The sequence below is a fragment of the Salvelinus alpinus genome, chromosome 2 (assembly GCF_045679555.1).
Source record: "Salvelinus alpinus chromosome 2, SLU_Salpinus.1, whole genome shotgun sequence".
In the NCBI taxonomy this organism is placed as follows: domain Eukaryota; kingdom Metazoa; phylum Chordata; class Actinopteri; order Salmoniformes; family Salmonidae; genus Salvelinus; species Salvelinus alpinus.
The window spans coordinates 59500477-59518652 of NC_092087.1; the positions used below are offsets into that span (position 1 = coordinate 59500477).

The window sequence follows — 18176 nt, forward strand, 5'->3', positions numbered from 1 at the left end:
ATGGTTTACAAACAGAAAATTATGTCATTAAGACGTTCTGTGCCACATTTTGCCTGCTTGTAATACTACTGACCTGTTAACTTGAATTAACCCAGTGGTAAGCTCACAGACCAGAAACGTTAATTATTTTCTTTAATGTAAATTAGCTTGCTTTACTCTGTCACCCATTTTCATGAAAACCCTGCCAGGTTCTGCAGTTCTGCATAGATTTTCGAAAGGATATGTGCACCAGCAGTGAAAGCATAAGTCCAAGTCACAAGTTAACATAGTTTATTTACATCTGTAAAGATCTCTTGCAGCCTCTAAAATGCAAGCAGAAGAATATCCACAGTCATTAAAAATAACAGTTGGATCTATTTAAGATCAGCACAAGACAACAGAAACATTGTGAAAACACAGAAGACTGAGGAAGGAAGAACAGGATGGAGACTGGACAAGGAGTGATTCGAGAGTTCTGTAGCATACAGTATAAAAACGTAATTCCTTTCCTTAGCTAGTAGCATTCCTCAGTTTGACATGTTCTGTTAGTTTTGGACAGTTATAGAACAATTTTACAGGTCCTTGATTCCTGTATTAATTGTCTGGTGGTGTCATCTGGAGGTGTAGTGGCTTTCTGTGAGTTCTCAGTTTGAAGAGAGCGGCTCCCCCTCTCTGCTTAACAGTATAGCTGTGAGTCTGTCCGTCTCATCTGTCGCCGGTGTTTCGGGTTTTGACGGCACCCTATGGTTTGAGTGTCTTCCTGTGGAGTCTGTGGTACTAAAACAGTTTCCAGTCGACAATCTTTTTTTCTCCCCGCTGATTGGACAAGAAAAGGAAAGCAGTATTAAGATGTGTCTGCGAACAGGGAGAGCACCAGAGCATGCTAAAACCAAAAAAAGAAAAACCTCTTGGCTGGATTACTGTCAAACCTCACATGTGGTTTTATTTTCCCTCAATTGCTTTTAAAGCTGAATAGCTAACATGAACTATTTCCCCCGTCAGAGACAAACAAAAGGAGGAAAAATTCCAGCCCACAGCCAAGCGAGAATAGAGAGATCCATTGTCATCTTTACTTTCACATTAATGTTTCCATCAAACAAGTATTTGAGTAATGTTGGACACATAAGGAACGTAAGAGTGGATTTTTTTGTGTGCATCTTCCTGGTAAGACAGCACCAGCTTATGGAACTGAACAGCAAGAATTGACCGACAGTGCAATAATCATTTAGGTATGGTCTGGGAATTTACTTTATGGGGGCATGCCCATCACCGGCCAGTCACTGCTGATTCTGGGGCCTGTAGGGTTAATAAAAACGTATGTATATATATTTATATATATATATATGTGTTGGAGTAAAGGAATGGACAACAATACTTCTACAGATAGTTAGCTCCAAAAGTATTGGGATTTTTGTTTTTTGGGGGGGACACTTTGGATTTGAAATGCTACAATGACTATGAGGTTAAAGTGCAGAATATCAGCTTTAATTTGAGGGTATTTTCATCCATATCGGGTGAACCATTTTGAAATACATAGCACTTTGTGTACCTAGTCCTCACATTTTAAGGGACCATGGGACAAATTAAATTATTTGTATTAAAGTAGTAAAAGTTAAGCATTTGGTCCCATAGTCATAGCACACAAAAACTACATCAAACTTGTGACTACTAATTTGTTGGATGCATTTCCTGCTTGTTTTGGTTGTTTCAGATTATTTTCAACCCAATAGGAATGAATGCTAAATAATGGATTGTGTCAGCTTGGACTCTTATTTTATTGTAGAATAGAATATTTATGATTTTAATGGGTGGCAGTCAGACTAACTATTACATTTCATTTCAGTAATTATCTTCCAATGTTGAGGCACAGAGGCGATGAGTTACAATTTTGTATTGAGCATACACCTCCATACACTGTGTGTGAATGTGTGTATATACAGTACCAGTCAAAAGTTTAGACACACCTACTCATTCAAGGGTTTTTCTTTATTTTTACTATTTTCTACATTTAGGAATAATAGTGAAGACTTCAAAACTATGAAATAACACATATGGAATCATGTAGTAACCAAAAAAGTGTTAAACAAATCAAAATATATTTTAGATCCTTCGAAGTAGTCACCCTTTGCCTTGACGACATCTTTGCACACTCATGGCATTCTCTCAACCAGCTTCACCTGGAATGCTTTCCCAACAGTCTTGAAAGAGTTCCCACATATGCGGAGCACTTGTTGGCTGCTTTTCCTTCACGCTGCGGTCCAACTCATCCCAAACCATCTCAATTGGGTTGAGGTCGGGTGATTGTGGAGGCCAGGTCATCTGATGCAGCACTCCATCACTCTCCTTCTTGGTTAAATAGCCCTTACACAGCCTGGAGGTTAATGAAGCTGCCAGTTGAGGACTTGTGAGGTGTCTGTTTCTCAAACTAGACACTCTAACGTACTTGCCCTCTTGCTCAATTGTGCACCGGGGCCTCCCACTCCTCCTTCTATTGTGGTTAGAGCCAGTTTGCGCTGTTCTGTGAAGGGAGTAGTACACAGCATTGTATGAGATCTTCAGTTTCTTGCCAATTTCTCATATTGGAATAGCCTGACGAGTTTCAGAAGAAAGGACTTTGTTTCTGGCAAAAGGGTTTTCTAATGATCAATTATCCTTTTAAAATGATAAACTTGGATTAGCTAACACAACGTGCCATTGGAACACAGGAGTGATGGTTGCTAATAATGGGCCTCTGTGCACCTACATTTAAAGTCAGAAGTTTACACACACCTAGGTTGGAGTAATTAAAACTTGTTTTTTGGCCTCCCGGGTGGCACAGTGGTCTAAGGCACTGCACCGCAGTGCTAGCTGTGCCACTAGAGATTCTGGGTTCGAGTCCAGGCTCTGTCGCAGCCGGCCGCGACTGGGAGGCCCATGGAGCGACACACAATTGGCCCAGTGTCGTCCGGATTAGGGTGGGTTTGGCCGGCAGCGATATCCTTGTCTCATCGCGCACTAGTGACTCCTGTGGCGGGCCGGGCGCATGCACGCTGACACGGTCGCCAGGTGTAATGTGTTTCCTCCGACACATTGGTGTGGCTGGCTTCCGGGTTGGATGGGCATTGTGTCAAGAAGCAGTGCAGCTTGGTTGAGTTGTGTTTGTACGGGAGTTGCAGCGATGAGACAAGACTGTAACTACTACCAATTGGATACCACGAAATTGGGAAGAAAAAAAAGGTGCGAATTCTTCTAAAATTTAAAAAAAACTTGTTTTTCAACCACTACACAAATTTCTTGTAAACAAACTATAGTTTTTGCAAGTCTGTTAGGACATCTACAATGTGCATGACACAAGCCATTTTTCCAACAATTGTTTACAAACAGATTATTTCACTTATAATTCAATGTATCACAATTCCAGTGGGTCAGAAGTTTACAAAAATTAAGTTGACTGTGCCTTTAAACAGCTTGGAAAATTCCAGAAAATAATGTCATGGCTTTAGAAGCCTCTGATAGGCTAATTGACATAACTTGAGTCAATTGGAGGTGTAGCTGTGGATGTATTTCAAGGCATACCTTCAAACTCAGTGCCTCTTTGCTTGACATCATGGGAAAATCCAAAGAAATCAGCCCAGACCTCAGAAAAAATGTAGACCGCCACAAGCCTGGTTCATCCTTTGGAGCAATTTCCAAACGCCTGAAGGTACCACGTTCATCTGTACAAACAATATAACGCATGTATAAACACCATCGGATCACGCAGCCATCATACCACTCAGGAAGGAGACGCATTCTGTCTCCTAGAGATGAACGTACTTTGGTGAAAAAAGTGCAAATCATTCCCAGAACAACAGCAAAGGACCTTGTGAAGATGCTGGAGGAAACAGGTACAACATTATCTATATCCATAGTTAAACAAGTCCTATATCAACATCACCTGAAAGGCCGCTCAGCAAGGAAGAAACCACTGCTCCAAAACCGCCACAAAAAAAGCCAGACTAAGGTTTGCAACTGTACATGGAGACAAAGATCGTACTTTTTGGAGAAATGTCCTCTGGTCTGATGAAACAAAAATAGAACTGTTTGGCCATAATGACCATTGTTAGGTTTGGAGGAAAAAGGGGGAGGCTTGCAAGCCGAAGAACACCATCCCAACCGTGAAGCACGGGGGTGGCAGCATTATGTGGTGGGGGTGCTTTGCTGCAGGAGGGACTGGTGCACTTCACAAAATAGATGGCATCATCAGGAAGGAAAATGATGTGGATATATTGAAGTCAGGAAGTTAAAGCTTGGTCGCAAATGGGTCTTCCAAATGGACAATGACCCCAAGCATACTTCCAAAGTTGTGGCAAAATGGCTTAAGGACAACAAAGTCAAGGTATTGGAGTGGCCATCAACAAAGCCCTGACCTCAATCCTACAGAACATTTGTGGGCACATTTGAAAACGCGTGTGCGAGCAAGGAGGCCTACAAACCCAACTCAGTTACACCAGCTCTGTCAGGAGGAATGGGCCAAAATGCACCCAACTTAAATGTGGGAAGCTTGTGGAAGGCTTCCCGAAACGTTTGACCTAAGTTAAATAATTTAAAAGGCAGTGCTCCCAAATACTAATTGAGTATATATAAACGTCTGACCCACTGGGAATGTGATGAAAGAAATAAAAGCTGAAAGAAATAATTCTCTACTATTATTCTAACATTTCACATTCTTAAAATAAAGTGGTGATCCTAACTGACCTAAGACAGGGAATTTTTACTAGGATTAAATGTCAGGAATTGTGAAACTGAGTTTAAATGTATTTGGCTAAGGTGTATGTAAACTTCCGACTTCAACTGTTTGTAGTAATCAGGCGTTTCCAGCTACAATAGTCATTAACAACATTAACAATGTGTCCACTGAATTTCTGATCAATTTGATGTTATTTGAATGGACAAAAATGTAGCTTTTCTTTCAAAAACAAGGACATTTCTAAGTGACCCCAAACTTTTGAACGGTAGTGTATATGTACTGTGTACGCTGGGAGTCGGGAAGCAAGTACAGGGAGTGCAAATGTAATAGTAAATAGAACATAGTAGAAAACAAGAAACACGAAAAGCGTACAGACATGAAACAGAGTCAATAACGCCTGAGATATCGAACCAAGATATCGGGGAGGTAATAAGGAAGGTGATGGAGTTCAGGTGAGTGTCATGAGGCGCAGGTGCCCCGTAAGGATGGTGGCAGGTGTGTGTAATGATGAGACAACTGGCGACGTCATTACGAGGGGGGAGGGAGAGTAAACATGACAGTATAAAAAAACAATACTTTATTAACATAAGTAACATAAGACCCTTTGCTACGAGACTCGAAATTGAGCTCAGGTGCATCCTGTTTCCATTGATCATCCTTGAGACGTTTTTACAACTTGATTGGAGTACACCTGTGGTAAATTCAATTGATTGGACATGATTTGGAAAGGAATACAGATAAGGTCCCACAGTTGACAGTGCTGTGGCACCGATCTGGCAAAGGGTACCAAAACATTTCTGCAGCATTGAAGGTCCCAAAGAACACAGTGGATTACATCATTCTTTAAAAATAATAATTCATTGTTTTACTTTTCTTTCTTTTTCCCCCTAATTTCGTGGTATCCAATTGGTAGTTAGTCTTGTCTCATCGCTGCAACTCCCGTACGGACTCGGAAGAGACGAAGGTCGAGAGCCATGCGTCCTCCGAAACATGACCCAACCAAGCAGCACTGCTTCTTGACACAATGCCCGCTTAACCCAGTAGCCAGCCACACCAATGTGTCAGAGGAAACACCGTACACCTGGCAACCTTGTCAGCGTGCATGCGCCCGGCCCACACAGGAGTCGCTAGTGCGCAATGGGACAAGGACATTTCTGCCGGCCAAACACTCACCTAACCCGGACGACGCTGGGCCAATCGTGCGCTGCCCCATGGGTTTCCCAGTCGATGTCGGCTGCGACAGAGCTTGGACTTGAACCAGGATCTCTAGTGGCACAGCTAACAACTACGATGCAGTGCCTTAGACCACTGCGCCACTCGTGAGGACCCTCCATCATTCTTAACCTGTTTACACGTGAATTCCAAATATTTCTAACGGTCGCCCCAGCGTGAGTTTTATGCAAGTGATGTCAGAATGCACTAAATGTTCCAAAATGTGATTGTTATGCAACAGGACAGTTAACACACGCTGCCTGCTAATTATCAATAGCCTATGTTTCAACAGGTCAATTTCAAATTATTTTCTAACAGTTTGAATTTAGGTGTGTTCCGCCTTATTAATTCACATAGAAGTAGCCCATTTCAGTGTTGCATACAATTTCTATTTGAGGCTTTACTGAGCCGGACAAACTTCTCTCTTCGAGGAGAGCCCAAGCACTAAACCAGTGTTTCAGCAGATCAAGTATTGTAACGGTCGTTCTCCTCCTCTTCGTCTGAAGAGGAGGAGTAGGGATTGGACCAAAGCGCAGCGTTGAAGGTAGACATAATTTATTAAATGAAAACGACAAAACACGAATAACACTAGAGAAATACAAAACAAATAAACGATGTAGACAGACCTGGACTTGAGAACTTACATATAACGAAGAACGCACGAACAGGTATAGACTACAAACAAACGATACAGTCCCGTGTGGTACGAACATACAGACACAGGAGACAACCACCCACAACAAACAATGTGAAACAACCTACCTATATATGGTTCTCAATCAAAAGGAAACGTCAAACACCTGCCTCTGATTGAGAACCATACAAGGTCAATTAACAATGACACTTAACATAGAACAAACAACACAGACTGCCCACCCAGCTCACGTCCTGACCCACTAAACACAACTATACAAAAGGAAAACAAGGTCAGGAACGTGACATTACCCCCCCCCCCCCCCCCCCCAAGATGCGGACTCCGGCCGCAAAACTAAACCTCAAGGGGAGGGTTTGGGTGGGCATCTGTCCACGGTGGCGGCTCCGGCTCCGGACGCTGTCCCCACACCACCATAGTCACTCCCCGCTTCCGTATCCCCCTCCCAATGACCACCCTCCAAATAAACCCCCCTTAAATTAAGTGGCAACACCGGGATAAGGGGCAGCACCGGGATAAGGGGCAGCTCCGGACTGAGGGACGGCAGCTCCGGACTGAGGGACGGCAGCTCCGGACTGAGGGACGGCAGCTCCGGACTGAGGGACGGCAGCTCCGGACTGAGGGACGGCAGCTCCGGACTGAGGGACGGCAGCTCCGGACTGAGGGACGGCAGCTCCGGACTGAGGGACGGGAGCTCCGGACTGGCTGACGGCTCTGGCTGCTCATGGCTCGCTGACGGCTCTGGCTGCTCATGGCTCGCTGACGGCTCTGGCTGCTCATGGCTCGCTGACGGCTCTGGCTGCTCATGGCTCGCTGACGGCTCTGGCTGATCCTGTCTGGCGGAAGGCTCTGGCTGATCCTGTCTGGCGGAAGGCTCTGGCTGATCCTGTCTGGCGGAAGGCTCTGGCGGCTCCTGTCTGGCGGACGGCTCTGGCGGCTCCTGTCTGGCGGACGGCTCTGGCGGCTCCTGTCTGGCGGACGGCTCTGGCGGCTCCTGTCTGGCGGACGGCTCTGGCGGCTCCTGTCTGGCGGACGGCTCTGGCGGCTCCTGTCTGGCGGACGGCTCTGGCGGCTCCTGTCTGGCGGACGGCTCTGGCTGATCCTGTCTGGCGGAAGGCTCTGGCTGATCCTGTCTGGCGGAAGGCTCTGGCTGATCCTGTAGGGCGGAAGGCTCAGGCGGCTCCTGTCTGGCGGACGGCTCTGGCGGCTCCTGTCTGGCGGACGGCTCTGGCGGCTCCTGTCTGGCGGACGGCTCTGGCGGCTCCTGTCTGGCGGACGGCTCTGGCGGCTCCTGTCTGGCGGACGGCTCTGGCGGCTCCTGTCTGGCGGACGGCTCTGGCGGCTCCTGTCTGGCGGACGGCTCTGGCGGCTCCTGTCTGGCGGACGGCTCTGGCGGCTCCTGTCTGGCGGGCGGCTCTGAAGGCTCGGGACAGACGGGCGGCTCTGAAGGCTCGGGACAGACGGGCGGCTCTGAAGGCTCGGGACAGACGGGCGGCTCTGAAGGCTCGGGACAGACGGGCGGCTCTGAAGGCTCGGGACAGACGGGCGGCTCTGAAGGCTCGGGACAGACGGGCGGCTTTGAAGGCTCGGGACAGACGGGCGGCTCTGACGGTGCTTGGTAGACGGGCAGCGCAGATGGCGTTGGGCAGACGGGCAGTTCAGGCGCCGCTGGGCAGACGGCAGACTCTGGCCGGCTGAGGCGCACTGTAGGCCTGGTGCGTGGTACCGGAACTGGAGGTACCGGGCTAAGGACACGCACCATCAGGCTAGTGCGGGAAACAGCAACAGGACGCACAGGAGGCTTGGTGCGTGGTGTAGGCACTGGTGGTAATGGGCTGGAGACACGCACCACAGGGCTAGTGCGTGGAGGAGGAACAGGGCTCTGGAGACGCACAGGAGGCTTGGTGCGTGGTGCCGGAACTGGTGGTACCGGGCTGAAGACACGCACCATAGGGCTAGTGCGTGGAGGAGGAACAGGGCTCTGGAGACGCACAGGAAGCCTGGTGCGTGGTGTAAGCACTGGTGGTACTGGGCTGTGGCGGGGAGGTGGCGCCGGAAATACCGGACCGTGCAGGCGTACTGGCTCCCTTGAGCACTGCGCCTGCCCAACCTTACCTGGTTGTATTCTCCCCGTAGCCCGACCAGTGCGGGGAGGTGGAATAACCCGCACTGGGCTATGTAGGCGAACCGGGGACACCATGCGTAAGGCTGGTGCCATGTAAGCCGGCCCGAGGAGACGCACTGGAGACCAGACGCGTTGAGCCGGCTTCATGGCACCTGGCTCAATACTCAATCTAGCCCGGCCGATACGAGGAGCTGGTATGTACCGCACCGGGCTATGCACACGTACAGGAGACACAGTGCGCTTTACCGCATAACACGGTGTCTGCCCGTACTCTCGCTCTCCACGGTAAGTACAGGGAGTAGGCGCAGGTCTCCTACCTGACTTCGCCACACTCCCTTTTAGCCATCCCCCCAAGAAATTTTTGGGGTTTTTCTTCGGGTTTCCAGCCTCGCTTACGTGCTGCCTCCTCATATCGCCGCCTCTCTGCTTTCGCTGCCTCCAGCTCAGCTTTGGGACGACGATATTCTCCTGGCTGTGCCCAGGGTCCCTTTCCGTCCAGAATCTCCTCCCAAGTCAACGAGTCCTGGTTTTTTGGCCGCTGCTGCTGGTTCCTCTCACGCTGCTTGATCCTTGTTTGGTGGGTGGTTCTGTAACGGTTGTTCTCCTCCTCTTCGTCTGAAGAGGAGGAGTAGGGATTGGACCAAAGCGCAGCGTTGAAGGTAGACATAATTTATTAAATGAAAATGACGAAACACGAATAACACTAGAGAAATACAAAACAAATAAACGATGTAGACAGACCTGGACTAGAGAACTTACATATAACGAAGAACGCACGAACAGGTATAGACTACAAACAAACGATACAGTCCCGTGTGGTACGAACATACAGACACAGGAGACAACCACCCACAACAAACAATGTGAAACAACCTACCTATATATGGTTCTCAATCAGAGGAAACGTCAAACACCTGCCTCTGATTGAGAACCATACAAGGTCAATTAACAATGACACTTAACATAGAACAAACAACACAGACTGCCCACCCAGCTCACGTCCTGACCCACTAAACACAACTATACAAAAGGAAAACAAGGTCAGGAACGTGACAAGTATGCAGACGTTTGTGCAGTCTTGCACGAATTGGCACTTTTTCTAACTGGCGCTCGCATTGCCTGCCTTGTTGTTTTCCTTACAAATAATAACTTTGGGCATGTGTGCCTTCCTGTCATTCCTGTACCTTCCTGTCGTTCCTGTACCTTATTTTCTGTATATCGTGTTGTCCTTTCTACTGTAGCACTCAAGTGCTGGTGACGAGTAATGCATTTCAATTATTGCATAGATTACAATGGACAACTATGATGTGTGTATAATGCTTTTTTGAAGGTTCTACTGTTAATAATGAGCTAATGCTAAGCTATGTGTGGCACCATGTTTGTTGATATTATACACTGCATTCTTGTTGTCACGTAAACGTCTGTCAGACCAAAGATGTTTTAATGAGGTGAAGGGTAAACTTCCGGAAGTGAATGAAGGGAAGTAAATGATCGTAGACGACACAACTCCTTCAACATGCATTCAGCAAACAAACCAAACTCATCTTGTCTCTTATCTTTGGTTGACACGAAAATAAAAAACATGGTGGCGCGCATAAACAACTAATCGTCAGCTTACTTTTGATTTCTAAGAAGTGTTTAACTCAATTATTTTGATCAATAGTGAGCTCACCCGCAATGTGATTAATTATAAATAGTAATTGCTTTCAGCTAATTTATTTTGTGGTTTTCTGACAGCCGAGTTATCTAAATATGACTGCTTGTGTTACGTCAATCTTTCCTCAGTTAGCACTAGGACTAATGTAGCCTACATTTTCCGGTTTGGATGATTGTGTATGCTGTAGCGACTTCTGTGAATGTCTGAACATTGCATCCAAAATCAAACTGGTTACATTCAGGGCATAACTTCGTAAGGACTGTGTTTGTGCAATATGTTTCTGTGAAAGAAACGTGTGGCTAGCTCAAATGCTAACACTATCAACTATGAAATAACACATGGAACCATGTAGTAAGCAAAAAAGTGTTAAACAATTCTTCAAAGCAGCCCATCTTTGCCTTGATGACAGCTTTGCTCCTTGGAATGTCACGGATCCCTCCGGTAATGTTGCTCATTCTGTGCACCAGTTTCGGTGCGTCGCGGCCTCTAGGAACTGTGTCATTACGCACACCAGGTCCCCATATTCTCCCCTGATTGTAATTGTATAAATGTGCCCTTTGGTTCACAATTGGGGTGTCAATTATTGTTCCAATGTCCGTTGGTCGTGTGAGTACCTGTGCTGTGTTTTGGCTTTCGTGCCGCGTGTATTGCGCAGATGATTACGGGTCTCGTCCCGTGTGGTATCATTGTGCGCTTGTGTTATTTATTTGAGGTACTCCTCACTCTTTTTGTTTTGGTTTCAACCCTGTGTTTTGTATACGTGCTTGTTTGATCTACAAACATGGCACGCTGTAATTTGAGTCAATTAAAAAACCCTATTACGCATTCCTGCGCCTGTCTCTCGATCCCTTTATACCAACGTGACATGGAATGAGTAGGTGTGTCCAAACTTTTGACTGGTGTGTGTGTATTAACCCATACACACTTGTGACATACTTTTACCGTTCTTATGCTATCTAGAACTTAAAATGGTTATTTGGCTGTCCCATTGGAGAACCCTTTGAAGAACCCCTTTTGGTTCCAGGTAGAACCCTTATGTAGGAGCCTTTACACAGAGGGTTCTTTCTACATGGAACCAAAATTGTTTTCTACTACAGGGACAGCCAAAGAACCCCTTTGGAACCCTTTTTTTCTAAGAAAGTATGGATGGGCCTCTCTTAGTAGCTTGCTAGAAACAATGAAGGCTTTAAGAGAGAGGTCTAATGCCTTAATATTTAATAGTTTTAACACTGTTAGAATATTTTATCAACGGTTAAGATAAATGATTAAATAATTCTACCCAGAAACTTAATCATTAGTATTATTTGTTAGGTAGCATGTAAGGGGGTAGAAAGGAATGTCTGTGTGTGTGCCTAAAGAAAACTCTGTGGATCATTAAACTATGTTTGAACCGACCCAGCTATAACTCTGTGAAGATAAGAGAAGACAGGGAGAGCCCCCTCCAGGTTTTCCATATCTGGGGGGGGGGGGGGGCTGGAACTGTCAGCTAAGTGGTAATAAACTGTGGTAAAAGGCTTCAGGAGATAATCCAGATTTGTGTGTATGTATGTGCGTTAGTAATAGAAGGGATAAAAATAACGGTTTTGTATATGCACGTCAGAGATTTCTCGAGACTAAACACTATTGATTAATTTGGATACGGGTCTATGTCTATTTTATGCAAATAAGGATCTTACATTCTTAGAAACGGACAGAGTGTTTGCTTTGTATAATTAAATTGGTTAATGAACATTTAGGAAAGAAATTCCTTCATCAATTGGTCCTTCGAGGCGGAACTCAAAACCTACCTCTGTCGTACCAGGAAACTGCTGAAAACCGTGCACGGACGGATCTAAGACCCGTAAGACAAAGACCTGACCTCTGAGTTGAGGGTAAATTTCAGGCCAGGGTCGCGCGAACTGGTACTCGACAGAGGTGGTGATGAGATCCAAAATACATTGCTTTTCCCAGTCTAAAGAAAAGGTTGGTAGTCTTTATTCTCGTATTTGGGGGGAATGTTTTAAGATATCTTTGATTTGGTATTCTAAAAATGCTTAGAATTGTTCAATGATAAGAGCTTGGGTATTCCAAACAGATACACTAGGAGGGTTTGCTTTGTGATCAAACAAAAATCGATAGGAGGCAGGTCCGAAATGACCTGAGGTAAGGTGCGCTACCATAAATAAAACTACGCTTAATTATAGGAATGATTAAGAAGGGATATAGTCGGTGTTGTTAGATAGGACGGTCGTTTTGTACAAAAAGGACTGCCCAAAATTCAAAACACCTACCTAAAATAAAGTTCTGAGACCTAAATAGTCTATCGGTATATGGGAAGAAGTCCGGGACTATGATCAGTAGCGATAGATATATTAAAACAGGTGATGATATAAACTAGGCTTGGTGAGAAAGGAAGGTAATTCTAGGCGAACCAAATAACGTAACCTATTCAATACTAAAATAAATTAATATCCAAAATAGGAGGAGAGGGAAGCCTAAATATAGCGGTGTGAGATACGAGGTATTAACGCCAAAAGGTTCCAAAAAACAACAGAGAAATAGGCTGTTAACCAGGGCTTTACGACCCCTGTAAAATAGCTTATAGTTGTATACTGGTGAGATCTAATGTCCAATCGAAAATCACCTCTAGATAAAGTTTCCAGAAAGGAGAAATACACACACCATAGAGTGTGAGAAGATATCAGAGTTTTAAAAAGCACACATAGAATAATAATTTGCGTGTGAGATAGATATATCGATCATAATATAAGCACACGCACATAGGGAGTAGAGACATACACATTAATTGTGAGACACCTATAGATAAAAAAAAAAATACAATTTTACAGTGGGCTGTAGACCGAGAGAGAGCGGACAGACAGGAGATGAATATTTCTTGCTACTCTTGGGGAAATGGCAGGAAAGAGCAGGAAATATTTTTAAAAGGAAGGGAGAAAGTCGAGCATTTAAGTATTTATAACATAATCCAGGCCAACAGGACAGGGATAAATTACATTTGTGTTGATTCCGAATTATGGGGAACACAGAGATAACCTTAATCAACCTATGTAATTACTTTGGAGAGGGCCACCATAGACAGGTAATTTTTCCAAAATCTATGAGTTCAGACAGTAATACACTTAGTCAAGATTTGGCAACCACCCATATAATTGACAAACAGGAGAAAGGAGGAGCCCTCCCCGCACTGCTAAAACCTTGAAGGTTTGGGAGCAGAGAGGAGAAGGTGGGGTAGGGGGGCCAGGAAATCAGCAAGATAGGAGTGACACAGACTGGGTCACGGTTACTGAGGGGAGACAAAGATGGAATTAAAACTTAGTTGGTTTCAGGAACTAAGGGGCAGCACAGATAACTGCCCCTTAGTGGCTTCAGGAGATAATCCAGATGTGTGTATGTATGTGTGTTAGTAATAGAAGGGATAAAAATAATGGTTTTGTATATGCACGTCAGAGATCTCTCGAGAATAAACACTATTGATTAATTTGGACACGGGTCTATGTCTATTTTATGCAAATAAGGATCTTACATATTCTTAGAAACGGACAGAGTGTTTGCTTTGTATAATTAAATTGGTTAATGAACATTTAGGAAAAAAATTCCTTCATCAAACACTCAACTCATGTTCGTTATATAAATATACTTGTTTTCCATTCCAAATAAAGAGATTTTTTTCGCGCATGATTTGAAAAAGGATTCTCCTGGAGTCTGTAGCCTTGAATAAATATTTAAACTGTGATATCACTTGAGAATTTATCAGGGTCATCTTCCCGTAAATGGATAGGTGTTTCCCTCTCCAAGGTTTCAAGACTATCTATGTTGCTAAGTTTTAGATAAAATATCATATTTGTAAGATCGCTAAACTTTTCTGGGATATGTTCACCAAGTACATCGACTTCACCATCTGCCCAGTTAATCAGGAGATCACATGGCAATTTAAAGTTTGACTCTTTTAGAGACCCAATCTGTAATATAGTAGTACACTTATCATAGTTGGGTTTTAGTTGAGAGAAACAGGAGAAATTATCCAGGTACTCAATGAGGCTCTTCAAGGTTGAAGATTGAGGACTCGAGAACTTGAATCATCGGCATACATTGATACTTTTGTCTCTAATCCCTTCATTTTGTGTTAACATTAGATCAGATTTTTAAAGCTAACAGTTCAATAGCCATAATAAATAGGTTATGGTGACATGGGGAAACCTTGTTTTACGCCTCTTTACAATTCAAAGTTCTCTGAGAAGTAACCATTATTTATTATTTTACATAAAGGAGTGTTGTATGCAACTTTTACCAATCTTATGAGAGATTCTCCTAAATTTAAAATATCCTGGCTCTTAAACAGATTCTAGATGTACTGTATCAAATGCTGTCAAAGCTACAAAGATTATCCCCGTTTTCCCTGCATTCTCAAAGTTGTCCATTATTTCTAGTAATAACAGTAATAATACATTACAATTCTATAGTGCTTTTCATAGAATATCTTCCTTTTAAGAATCCCGTCTGATCGTGATGAATACTGTCTGGTAGGCCCTTTTTTATTCTATGAGCAATAGATTTTAGGCCAATATTTGTCTCAACAATGAAGGGTGAATTACCTCTAGGGTTAAAAACTGAGGCAAAGGAACACACAGAACACACATGAAAAGACAGTGGTTCAACACAGTATGCCATCAGTACGGTGTGAAAAATCCAGCTAGGCTCCATTCATACAGTACATTAGCTTTAGTTTTGAATAATAAGAACTGTAGCATTCATCTGTGCAACACACTAAGGCATTAATATATGCCGGTTTTAAACAACATTATTAGCCATTCCTGTATGCGTATATATGGAACAAAGTAGGCTTTGGGAAACGCCCACTCCAAGAGAATTCAAACACGGGCCTTGAGGTCCGCAATACTAGTGTTCCCCCTACCATTATGTAGGTAGAGCAGGCCTGCCATGCTCGGTTGCCCTCCGCCTCAAAGAGTTTGATTTCAGTCCATTCACTCAGTCCCTGATTAGAGGGTAAGGATGAAAAATCAACAGTGCTGTGGCTCACATACACTCTTAGAAAAAAAGGTGCAATCCAGAACATAAAGGGGTTCTTCGGCTGTCCCCATAAGATAACCCTTTTTGGTTCCACCCTTTTCAAGGAGACTTCCACCTGGAACCCAAAATGGTTCTACCTCGAACTCAAAAGGCTTATCCTATGGGGACAGTCGAAGCACCCTTTTGGTGAGGTGATATACACTCAGTGGCCAGTTTATTTGGTAAACAACCCCGTTCAAAATGGTTATCTTCTACAGACAGTGAGTCACGTGGCTGTGGCTTGCAGACAGGCATCTAGGCATTCAGTTACTGTTCAACTGAACGTTAGAATGGGCAAAACAAGTGACCTAAGCGACTTTGAGAGTGGTATGATCATCGGTTTCAAATACAACAGGTGTAAACCTTACCGTGAAATGCTTACTTACAAGCCCTTAACCAACAGTGCAGTTCAAGAGCCGATTCCAGTATCTCAAATGGCCAGCTACCTGGGCTTTTCACCACACGACAATGTCTAGGGTTTACCGAGAATGGTGCGACAAACAGCAGCAGTGTCGTTGTAGCTCGTTGATGAGAGGTCGACGGAGAATAGCAAGAATCATGCGGGCCACAAACAAGACATAATGGCGCATTACAACGGTGGTGTGCATAACGGGATATCGGAAAGCACAACTATTCATTCCTTGTCATGGATGGGCTATTGCAGCAGATGACCCACCAAGTTTCCACTCCTATAAGCTAAAAACAAGAAGAAGCGGCTCCAGTGGGCACGCGATCACGAACACTGGACAATTCAGGAGTTGAAAAACATTGCCTGGTTCGACGAATCACGGTTCCTGTTGCGTTATGCTGATGTCAACGGTACAGGCTGGTAGGGGTGATGTTTTCCTGGCACAAGTTGTGTCCCATGATACCAATTGAGCAATGTGTCCATGCCCCAAATAATTCAGACTGTTCTGGAGGCAAAGGGGTTCTGACCCAGGACTAGATGGATTTACTGTCCGCTGAGTGTATGTTCTCATTTTATTTCAATGCAGGCTCAGATGTGAATATCTGCAGCCTGCTGTATGAAAACAACCTTCATGAGCCCGATTCAGTCTCCAACGCAAACCCTCTCTGTGAGCGTCAACTTCTAAATAAATAAACATGTGTCCGTCCAAGGCAGCGTGACGAACCGGGGAAATTGGTGTCTGGCACTGTGTTCATTTGGCTTGATTCTCCTGGGCCTCACTCTGTGTTTACTCAGAGGAGAAATGGGGAAATGTGATCACAGTGGAATCAGAAACAGATTCCTGACACTATGGCGTGATTGTCTTCTGAAAGCCTTGCAATATCGCAGTGGCTGAGGAGGTCTAAACGCGAGAGAAGTTGAGACATTTAATCTTGAACACCAGATTAGAGAAAACAATCGGGATAGTTTCCCTCATTTTGATAACTTTTACCAACTGTTTCAAGTTCAATGTGAGTAATTTCCCACTAGATATCTGTAACTGACATTTTAGCTTAGAGCCAAGTAAGACAGTTTTGTTGTTAACATTTACTACAGTAAATGGGTGATTTGGTCAATTTAATCTGGGATGGTCCTGTTGCATAACAGGTTTTCAAGTGAATAATGTACGTATCCATACATTATCTACAGAATTCTCAGAGAAACCAAACTGATTGAAATCTGCAAACAGTCTATATTTCACTGAATATTGTGCTACAATATTCATGTTTTGGTACTCACAGTTGCTCTTGGAAATATACCAAGAAAGAGGCTTTCGGATGGACATCCAAGTCAGGCCTGTATCTACTCAACCTATTTTTTGGGGTCGATAAATAAGTGGTGGCTGGTTTTCTGCATATTTTAAGTATTATTGCTCACCCGGCTTGCTCACCCGGCTCAGACCTCAATTGTTTACTCGATCTACTTAGCTAGCAAGCTACCCAGACGTGATCCATGTGAGTGCTCTAGCATTTATTAATGTTCCTACATTCAAGTCAATAAAGCACTTTACCATCATTTATATAATGATTGACTAGCTGCCATGCTGTTTGGACCAGGCTGTCTTTCAAAAGCACAGCTATGAATGTGCATCAGAGTAGTTCTGTTCTGACATATTGTCTCATACAAATGCCCGGTGTGTCACGTTCCTGACCTGTTTTCTGTTGTTTTGTATGTGTGTGATGGTCAGGGCGTGAGTTTTGGGTGGGCAGTCTATGTTTGCTGTTTCTATGTTGGTTTTGGGTTGCCTGGTATGGCTCTTAATTAGAGGCAGGTGTTTTGCGTTTTCCTCTAATTGAGAGTCATATTAAGGTAGGTTGTTCTCACTGTTTGTTTGTGGGTGATTGTCGCTGTGTCTGTGTTTGTTGCACCACACGGTACTGTCTCGTCTCGTTCATTCGGTCGTTCCTGTTCATGTGTTCTTCGTTTCATGTAAGTTCGTAGTTTAGGTCTGTCTAGTTCGTTTTGTTATTTTGTATATTTAGTCAAGTGTATTTCGTTTCTGTCTTCGTCTTACAATAAAGTCATTATGTATTCATCACCCGCTGCGCCTTGGTCTACTCACTCACCGAAAGAGAGCCGTTACAGAATCACCCACCAAACCCAGATCAAGCAGCGGGTTAACGGACAGCCACGACAGCAGCAGTGGGAAAAGGAGGATTGGACATGGGAAGAGATCCTGGACGGTAAAGGACCCTGGGCAGAGCCAGTGGAGTGTCGCCGCCCCAAAGCGGAGCTGGAGGCAGCGAAAGCGGAGAGGCGACGTTATGAGGAGGCGCACGGAAGCAAGGCTGGAAGCCCGCAAGTACTACCCTAAAATTTCTTGGGGGG

General features: G+C 44.5%; 1 protein-coding gene across 4 annotated transcripts in view; it reads right to left on the bottom strand.

The window, feature by feature from the left end:
• Nucleotides 1-256: 256 nt before the first annotated feature.
• Nucleotides 257-18176, bottom strand: part of raly (RALY heterogeneous nuclear ribonucleoprotein) — a 186700-nt gene continuing 168780 nt past the window's right edge. For 3 of the 4 annotated variants that reach the window (XM_071386479.1, XM_071386452.1, XM_071386471.1), the window contains one exon: nucleotides 257-799. The gene's annotated coding sequence lies outside the window, so the exon portion shown is untranslated. The remainder of the gene's footprint in view (nucleotides 800-18176) is intronic. The other variant, XM_071386462.1, reaches the window with a different exon arrangement.